Source organism: Danio rerio, chromosome 7 (genome assembly GCF_049306965.1).
Source record: "Danio rerio strain Tuebingen ecotype United States chromosome 7, GRCz12tu, whole genome shotgun sequence".
Lineage (NCBI taxonomy): Eukaryota > Metazoa > Chordata > Actinopteri > Cypriniformes > Danionidae > Danio > Danio rerio.
Window position 1 is genome coordinate 1,657,032 of NC_133182.1, and position 7,969 is coordinate 1,665,000.

Here is a 7,969-nt window from a genome sequence, read left to right on the forward strand (position 1 = left end):
ATGTAACTACACGTCACAACGACATGTGGCGCAAGCTCTGTGATTGGTTAGCTTGGTATCGCTGACGAGTGTGGGTGGGGGTGAGAGCCGCTCAAACCCATTGGAGCGCGTGTTTACAAGTGTGAAGTCCTGTGAATGCGTTCCAGATGGAAACTTTTGTTTTGTGTTTAGCTTATTCAGCCATGTGATCAGCCGAGGACAAAAAAAAAGGAAGACGAGACCCTCACTCATATATCTGTGTGTTTAAATACTAAATAATAGAAATAAAAATTCTAAAAAAAAAAATTTTTATAAAAATATTTAATCTTAGACACACAATTTAAGTTTCTTTTTTGTATTAACAGTTTAAATGTTTAGCAATTTTATAATTACCTAATTAATGTTTAATAGATTTATAATTGTACCTAAATGTCGGGACAGATCCACACCTCGCCACTAACTCGGTTAGTTCTAAAGTGTCTAAAGAATATAATTTTCCCTATAATTTAGTCGGCTCTTTATACTCGATAAATAAACTACTAGTCAGTCTACAATTCAAACTGTTTAAGGCCAGTAGAATTGAGAAGCCTAATATGCTTAAACATTCCAACCTGAAAAATATATCATGCTAAAAATCGCTTTCACTTTCATTTTTCTTCGGCGAATGTCCCTGCTTTTTATTAGGTTTAATTAATTATAAAATATATTTGTATAAATTGGTATTATCAATTAAACAATTTCATGACAATTTCAGGTGCTAGACTGTATAACTAAATAAATGAGGACATCAGGACAGATGACTTGCAGAGGATAAATGTGTGTGTCCTGGCTTTATTATTAATGTACATAGAGTGCACATGCTCAAGACATGCAAATGTGAGTGTGGAAACCGTGCACAGCAGCACATGCGAACCAAGCGATGTCTTTATCTTGCATATTGTCTGCAGCTTCGTCATACGCGCACATTAAAAGATACACAATATTATTATACTTGAATCTGAATGACATCCTGAATAAAGCAGTTAATGCTCCTTCATGTGCACAATGATGACAATGAACCTCACTGAGACCCGCCCACCTCAAAAAAAAAAAAAAACCTTTGAATTTAAGCAAATTACAGGGGTCACTCGATGAAATCACATCACTGCTTAGTACTAAAGTTGCTGCACGTCCGCCGGTCCCCACCTCTGAACGAGCGAGTTTTAGCTACTTCTACATTAAGTTAATTGACTAATCTAAATCAGCACCATAGACATACTCCTAGAGAGTAGTTGTCTCTTAAGAGCGATCACTATCTGTTCATTGGCTACTTGTAACGTGGAGACTGACACGGAGGGATCCATATGCAGTATATATTAGTCACACGTTCACTCAAACAATCAATACGCACAAAGGTGCGAACATACAACAATAACAGCAATAAAGGTCGTAGGGCTGGCGGCTGACAGACACAGAGTGATTTACCAGGCATGGGTCAGAGGCAGGCGGCGTGATTCAGAGTCCGTGAAACACCTTGGGTCGAGGGCAGGCAGCGAGTATCAGAGTCCGTGTATCAGGCTTGGGTCGTGGGCAGGCAGAAGGCAAAGCAGAGTCAGAAACGGCCTGGAGTAATGCACAGGAGATCAGGCAGGATATAACGCTCAGTAATGCTGGCCGAGGCTGAAACAAGACTTCGCAGTGAACTGGAGTTTGAGTATGGCTTATAAAGGGAGCGTGGGTCGTTAACTGGATTCAGTTCAGGTGTGTGCACGATCAGTCTAGGTGGATGATGTAATGCTTAGAAATCCGGGGATGGCGGTCTCTGCTGGCCAGCGAGGGGAATGACTGGGACCGAGTCGGTGACACTACTACAGCAGGGGAGTTCACCAGATCTATCTGAGCTCAAACTCCCCTCTCGCCTTGCAAGCGGGAGAGAGCTCCGGGCTCGAGGATCTTATGAGCTCAGGTAGGGCTGGGCGATTTGGCAAAAAAAAAAAATCTAGGTTTTTTATAAAGTTTGACCGATTCACGTTTTCGATTATTTTTTTTTTGTGTGTGTCACTAGTCAACCCAAAACATTACAACAACATGACTGAAGTAACATTCTCTTTATAAGTAACTTGAATAACCATCTGGTTAAGGAACATTGTATTTTTAATGGCCATGCCATACATAAATTGGTCAAAGTGTAAATACATGTAAAACAAATTCACGAGTTAAATATCGCTGCAGAAGATTTGAATAAGAAATATGTGTGTAAATATTGCAGTTGCAGGAATACAGAGGTATTTTTTGCAAGTTTTGCTGAGCCTATGAAAGATTGTCTGTCAGCTCATTGGCTTTAACTTTGTCTTCTGATTGAATGACAGGTTGACGGTTGAATGACAGGTTGTAAAGCTGCTGCCTTTTTCTTAAAAAGATACAGTGGAAGTAAAGGACTGAACATGGAAACTGTAAAGCATAATTTAACCCAATACGTGAAGTTGTTGACGTATAGCAGGAGCAAATACAAGTACCAGATGTGTGTCTAATATAAAATAATATATTTCATCTATTTTTTTTTCCCCCCTTTTAAATACCGATCATTTGATGCGCTTTGCTCCACTCTCTGTATTATGCTGCCTGATCTGTCTGGTTTTCAACTAGGTCCGCTAAATGACGTCATGGGGGCTGGTACTTTCATTTTCACTGCTACCGCTGCTGGTCACCTCTACTCGTGTTCAAACCAAAAGATGGGTGCGGTTTTTCACATGGCAGGTTTTTACGTCCTTCACACAAGTTGAGATCGAGTTTATCGACTTGAGGAGGTAATGTCTTGACAATCCACACAGACGTGACTCAGACTAATGCAACAAGTAAAATCCTACATGACTTCACGCTTTAACAGGCAGTCAAGCAGGTCGCACACCAGAAGCGTCACGACACGGCGCGCACATGACAGTTTAAACTATCACACACCAAACGCACACATTCACATGATATTTAACATGAAACGAATCAGATGGTGCTCTGTGGCGCGGCTGAAATATGAACTGCGTCCTGAATCGTGGCTGGGCGGCGCTGGTGTATGTATAGAAACCTGTTTGGAATTCTAAAATCCATGGCGCTGCGTGGTGCTGCACGGCGCGTTGCCGAGAGGCGCTTCTGGTGTGCTTCCTGCTTCATTCAGAGAGTGAACCAAAGCGCATTGGTGCCATTATAATGTTATAAATGTATATATTTTTTAAAAATCGAGATTCTCGATTTTATATAAATTTAAATCATCGTCAAAACGTAAATTTTAATTAATCTAAAAAATCTCAAAAATCACCCAGCCCTAAGCTCAGGGCTCTCTCCTGGGACAGCATGCCAAACATGCCTTATAATCAATCATCAGCTAAGGGTAAACTCTTGAAAATATTAAAATTGTTTAATTTAAACTTTGGTTTTAGTACAATTCCATGAGTGGCTTTGTCCCATTTTTTATTGTGTATTTATGTTTTTATTTGTGTTTTTGTGTCCTCCAGTCAAGAGAGTACAGCAGGTGGTCCGCGTGAAGGTGAAATCTAGTGCAAATGCTGATGATGCTAAACTGTCGGGACCCGTCCTAAACGAGGTAAATTTTATAATACTTATTTTTGATTCCTATTAATAACTGAAGAATGAATTTCAATCTAACAATGCGTCTGAGCTCATATAAAAGGAGTTTTTGTGCTTTAGATTCAGCAGATGCTGGCCGGTCAGGAAATCACACTGACATGGAGACAACAACCAGACGGAAATATCTTCGAGAAGAATAACACTAACACTGTAGTCAAAAGTAACACAGATCCTCCTGCTTGCAAAGTGTTAAATTAATGCTTATTTTCACCAGTCGTTAAATATATATTAACTATTAAGTTAGATTTACAGTTTAACAAAATATATTTACAGTAAAACTGAAGAATTTATTACAAAACTATTGTTGTCGTAATAATAGTAAAGACAATTTACATATCACAGACATACAATATCTATTTTATGCATTGCTTCTATCCAATTATGACCAATCAGATAGAGTCTTACTAGCTTTAGCCCCACCTCACCAGTAGTTGCTGTTCTGCTATTGGCTGGAGCAGCTCAAAGGTGAACCCAGAGCTGTAAGTATACATTAAAATGAACGCTTCACTAGCGAGAAAACAGAACATCTGACGCTCGAAGATAAAGAACGAGCCTCCTCCATTCAGCCTCTTTACTTTACTCCTTTACTTTACTCCTTTACTTTACTCCTTTACTTTGGTGGAGTGAGGAAACGGAGAAAACTCACTACACTGAACACATCCATTAGCCCAGGGATTCCCAAACTTTTTTTATTCCGGGACCCACCTAGGCAAGTAATTCAATCTCAAGACCCACCATAATATTTCAATATGGAAAAAAGGGTAAAAAAAAAATGTTCCATTCAAAGCAGTCAAAAATATATGGTGTGTGGTTTTTTTGATTTTGCGATTTGAAATGCACAAAATGAGGCTAGAAGTGCTTTTTGTGGGATGCTGGCTGTAACTGTGATCATTTTTTGGTTGAAAAAGATTTCTTCTTTCAGAAGAGAATATGATCAACCTTTGATCAAGCCCCTTGATTACGATCAAGCCCCGTCACATCGCAGTAAATTCCACTGCTAGTGTATAGTCACTAAATAGCTTTTTGATCGACTACTACAAGCGGGGACAACGTCAGATAAATATGCCAAAGCAATTAACGTTATTGCTGAATAGATCTAATATTTACACATTTGCTTGAGGAAGGAATGATGGGGGTAGTTACATTACTATTACTATTTTCCATAACACCTATGCCCTTCCATAACATTAGCTGACGTTAAAACTAACAGATAGCACTATAGCTAATTATTGATTAGCAATCTGTCAACGTTGAGATGTTAAAATATGGGACAACAAATAGCTTCAAATGATAGAACACATAGCAAACATTAGAAAATATTGACAATAAAATAAAAGGTTTAGCCTATTAAAATCAATGGCCTATCAGAAATTAAATAAAGCTATAAAATCTACTTCACTTTTGATTGTATTTGCATGTTGATTAAAGTTACTGTAGTTTGATATACTATTGTTTAATAACAGAGGTGTTCATGTAAGAATGCACAGATCTATAATGAAGCATTCGACTACTTTAATAACTGTTTGTGCTCATTTAAGAGAAAATTAGTTGTGTTTAAAATAAAACATGCAGGACGAAAAAAAATAAAAAATGAAAAAAAAAGCAGTTTTCCGACGGTCCCTTTCTGAGAGCTCCGCTCTGCGCAAGCTCTACTGGCTAAATGCAGATTGCGAGGGCTCAAACGGAGCAGGGCTCGTAATGTCAAGCGAATAGAAAAGAAAGACAGCTGTGAAACAGCTGTGGTTGTGTAAATTGCTTCCTTGTCCTCATTTGTAAGTCGCTTTGGATAAAAGCGTCTGCTAAATGACTAAATGTAAATGTAATGTAAATGAAACATAACCAGCTTTGTCTTTTTGTAGGAGACGCACTTAAGATATTTTTAGGGTAAGAGGTTTTTGAGTTATTGCCGTCAATCGTACTGGTTTTGATTCACCGCAATGTAAATATAGCTGCAGCTATGTGACGTTGCGCGACCCACCTTTGTTCACTGTGCGACCCACTAGTGGGTCACGACCCACAGTTTGAAAACCCCTGTATTAGCACACGTTTAATCTCCTTTGTTAAGAGCAGAGATTTGTGTCTAAACTATTTCTAAATTCAGTTCTAATCTCCAGCAAAGGAATAAATAAACAGTAATAATGAAGTGTGGTCAGAGTTATATCCAAACACACGTCCTGTTCTTATGCCCCATATGCTGATGCAGACGTCTCCAAAACCCCACAGCTGGACAAATCATATAGTGGACAAATCTATAAATATGCATTTAATACTGCTAATAGAAAATAATAATTTCTGGATCATTTAATCCTTTAATTGTTTTCATCTGTAATTTGTGTGTTGCTGATCATCCTGTGTGTGTTTACCAGTGTGTAACCTGCATAGACGCATATCTAACACGCTCGGCTGGACTTTAGAGCAGCTTTTAGTTGGTCAATGAGGCAGTCTATTTCAGTTCCTCAAAACAGCAACGCTCCAACAATATACTGTCTTTTTTCCCCCCAGAATTGATATGGTATTGCAAAAGTATTGCACTTGTTCTAACTCTTTTCTAGTTTCTTTCCTCTGTTGAATATAAAATGCAATATAATAAAAAATGTTGGAAACTGGTAGTCATTGAAATCTATGGTCATGTTTCCTACTATAGAAGGCAATAGTACAGAGCGCCTAACATTTTTCAAAATATCTTCTTTGTGTGTTAACTGAAGGCGAGTACATGTAGAGTACATTTAACCTTTTGGGTTATCCATTTTAAAAAAATTAGCCTTTGCTTTTATGAATTTACTCATATTTATATTTATAAACACATCAGATTGGAATTGCATATAGTTGAAGTCAGAATAATTCGCCCCCTTTGAATTTTTTTTCTATTTCCAATATTTCCCATGTGACAACAGAGCAAGGACATTTTCACAGTATGTCTGATAATATTTTTTTCTGTAGAGAGTCTTAATAGTTTTATTTTGACTAGAAGAAAAGCAGTTTTTATTTTTTAAAGCCATTTTAAGGTAAATATTATTAGCTTTATTATAAGCTATATTATTTTTCCATAGTCTACAGAACAAACCATCGTTATATAATAACTTGCCTAATTACCCTAACCTACCTAGTTAACCTAATTAACCTAGTGAAGACTTTAAATGTCACTTTAAGCTGTATAGAAGTGTCTTGAAGAAGAGAAAATAAATCAGTTATTAGAGATGAGTTATTAAAATTATTATGATTAGAAATGTGTTGGAAAACAACTCTACGTTAAACAGAAATTGGGGAAAAAATAACAAGGGGGCAAATAATTCTGACTTTAACTGTATGATAGGAACTACTCTATTATGACGCCATAGAAACACAAATAATGAGTGATTATTTAGCAACAAACAAACTCGAAATACTGTGACATTCAGTTACTCTTTTCTCTCACAACATTAACACGAAAAACTAATATAGTTAATAGTTGCTCTGGTAAAACAGCTGTTATAATATAAACAATTAGCTGTATCTTCTACAACTATACTACAACAGAGCACAATCTTCTACTGTAGTAAAACTAAAGTTTTCTAACGTGTATCAGTTCATTATAACGTTAGTTATAATATGCTAAAGTGTTCATTGACAGAGTTCATTTATTAATGTTCCTTCAGCTTAACTTGGTCTTTTTAATCATCAGGGGTCACCACAGCAGAATGAACATCCACTCCACACAGAAACGCCAACTAACGTTAGCCCAGCTGGGAATCGAACCAGCGACATTCTTGCTGCGAGGCCACAGTGCTAACCACTGCGCCACCGTGTCGCCCATCGACAGAGTTGTGACGTAAACACTACAATATAGTATTATACGCTATTGAAGTACGATAGTAACGTTATATTTTATATGTGATCGACGTCAACTGTCATTCCTACCAACGGACGAGAATGTATGTAACGTAAGCTTTGCCTTTACGTCTCTCTACATTTAAGATTGAGCAAATATTTATGAGCTTGATAAATCCAACCTCAAAATAGCCCTCAAATTACACTGAAAATAAAAATATTCAATAAAACCCAACATTTTGAACAGAAAACCGCTGAAAACTTACTGATTTCCGTCGAGTTTAAATCCTCATCAGTGATTTGTTGTTACCTCAGGTCAGGTGTTCCATATCAGGCCTACAAGATTATCGACTTAAAGACAAGTAAATTGTAAAAGTAAATATATAAAATGAATAAATAACGCGTAAAAATATACGGTCAGCTTCCACAAACATTTCCCAATACACCGATCGATCGATCTACTCCTCCAGTCTGTCGTGTCGAGCGTTATTGGTCGAGTGTGTCACAGCCAACTCTCGCCAAAAAGTGGGCGGAGCGATTCACTCACAGCGCTGAATCTGATTGG

At 37.5% G+C, this 7,969-nt stretch overlaps 3 protein-coding genes across 4 annotated transcripts in view; 1 reads left to right on the top strand and 2 right to left on the bottom strand.

Moving 5' to 3' along the window:
* The window catches only part of LOC141375234 (C-type lectin domain family 10 member A-like), a 146,724-nt gene extending 138,767 nt beyond the window's left edge, over positions 1-7,957 (bottom strand). Inside the window, exon 1 of one of the 2 annotated variants that reach the window (XM_073907830.1) lies at positions 7,671-7,957. The gene's annotated coding sequence lies outside the window, so the exon portion shown is untranslated. The remainder of the gene's footprint in view (positions 1-7,670) is intronic. The other variant, XM_073907831.1, reaches the window with a different exon arrangement.
* Positions 1-7,969, bottom strand: part of si:cabz01076231.1 — a 758,238-nt gene that overhangs the window by 554,305 nt on the left and 195,964 nt on the right. The gene's annotated exons all lie outside the window — the stretch shown is intronic.
* Positions 7,340-7,969, top strand: part of si:dkeyp-74b6.2 — a 13,810-nt gene continuing 13,180 nt past the window's right edge. Inside the window, exon 1 of the mRNA XM_073907835.1 lies at positions 7,340-7,508. The gene's annotated coding sequence lies outside the window, so the exon portion shown is untranslated. The remainder of the gene's footprint in view (positions 7,509-7,969) is intronic.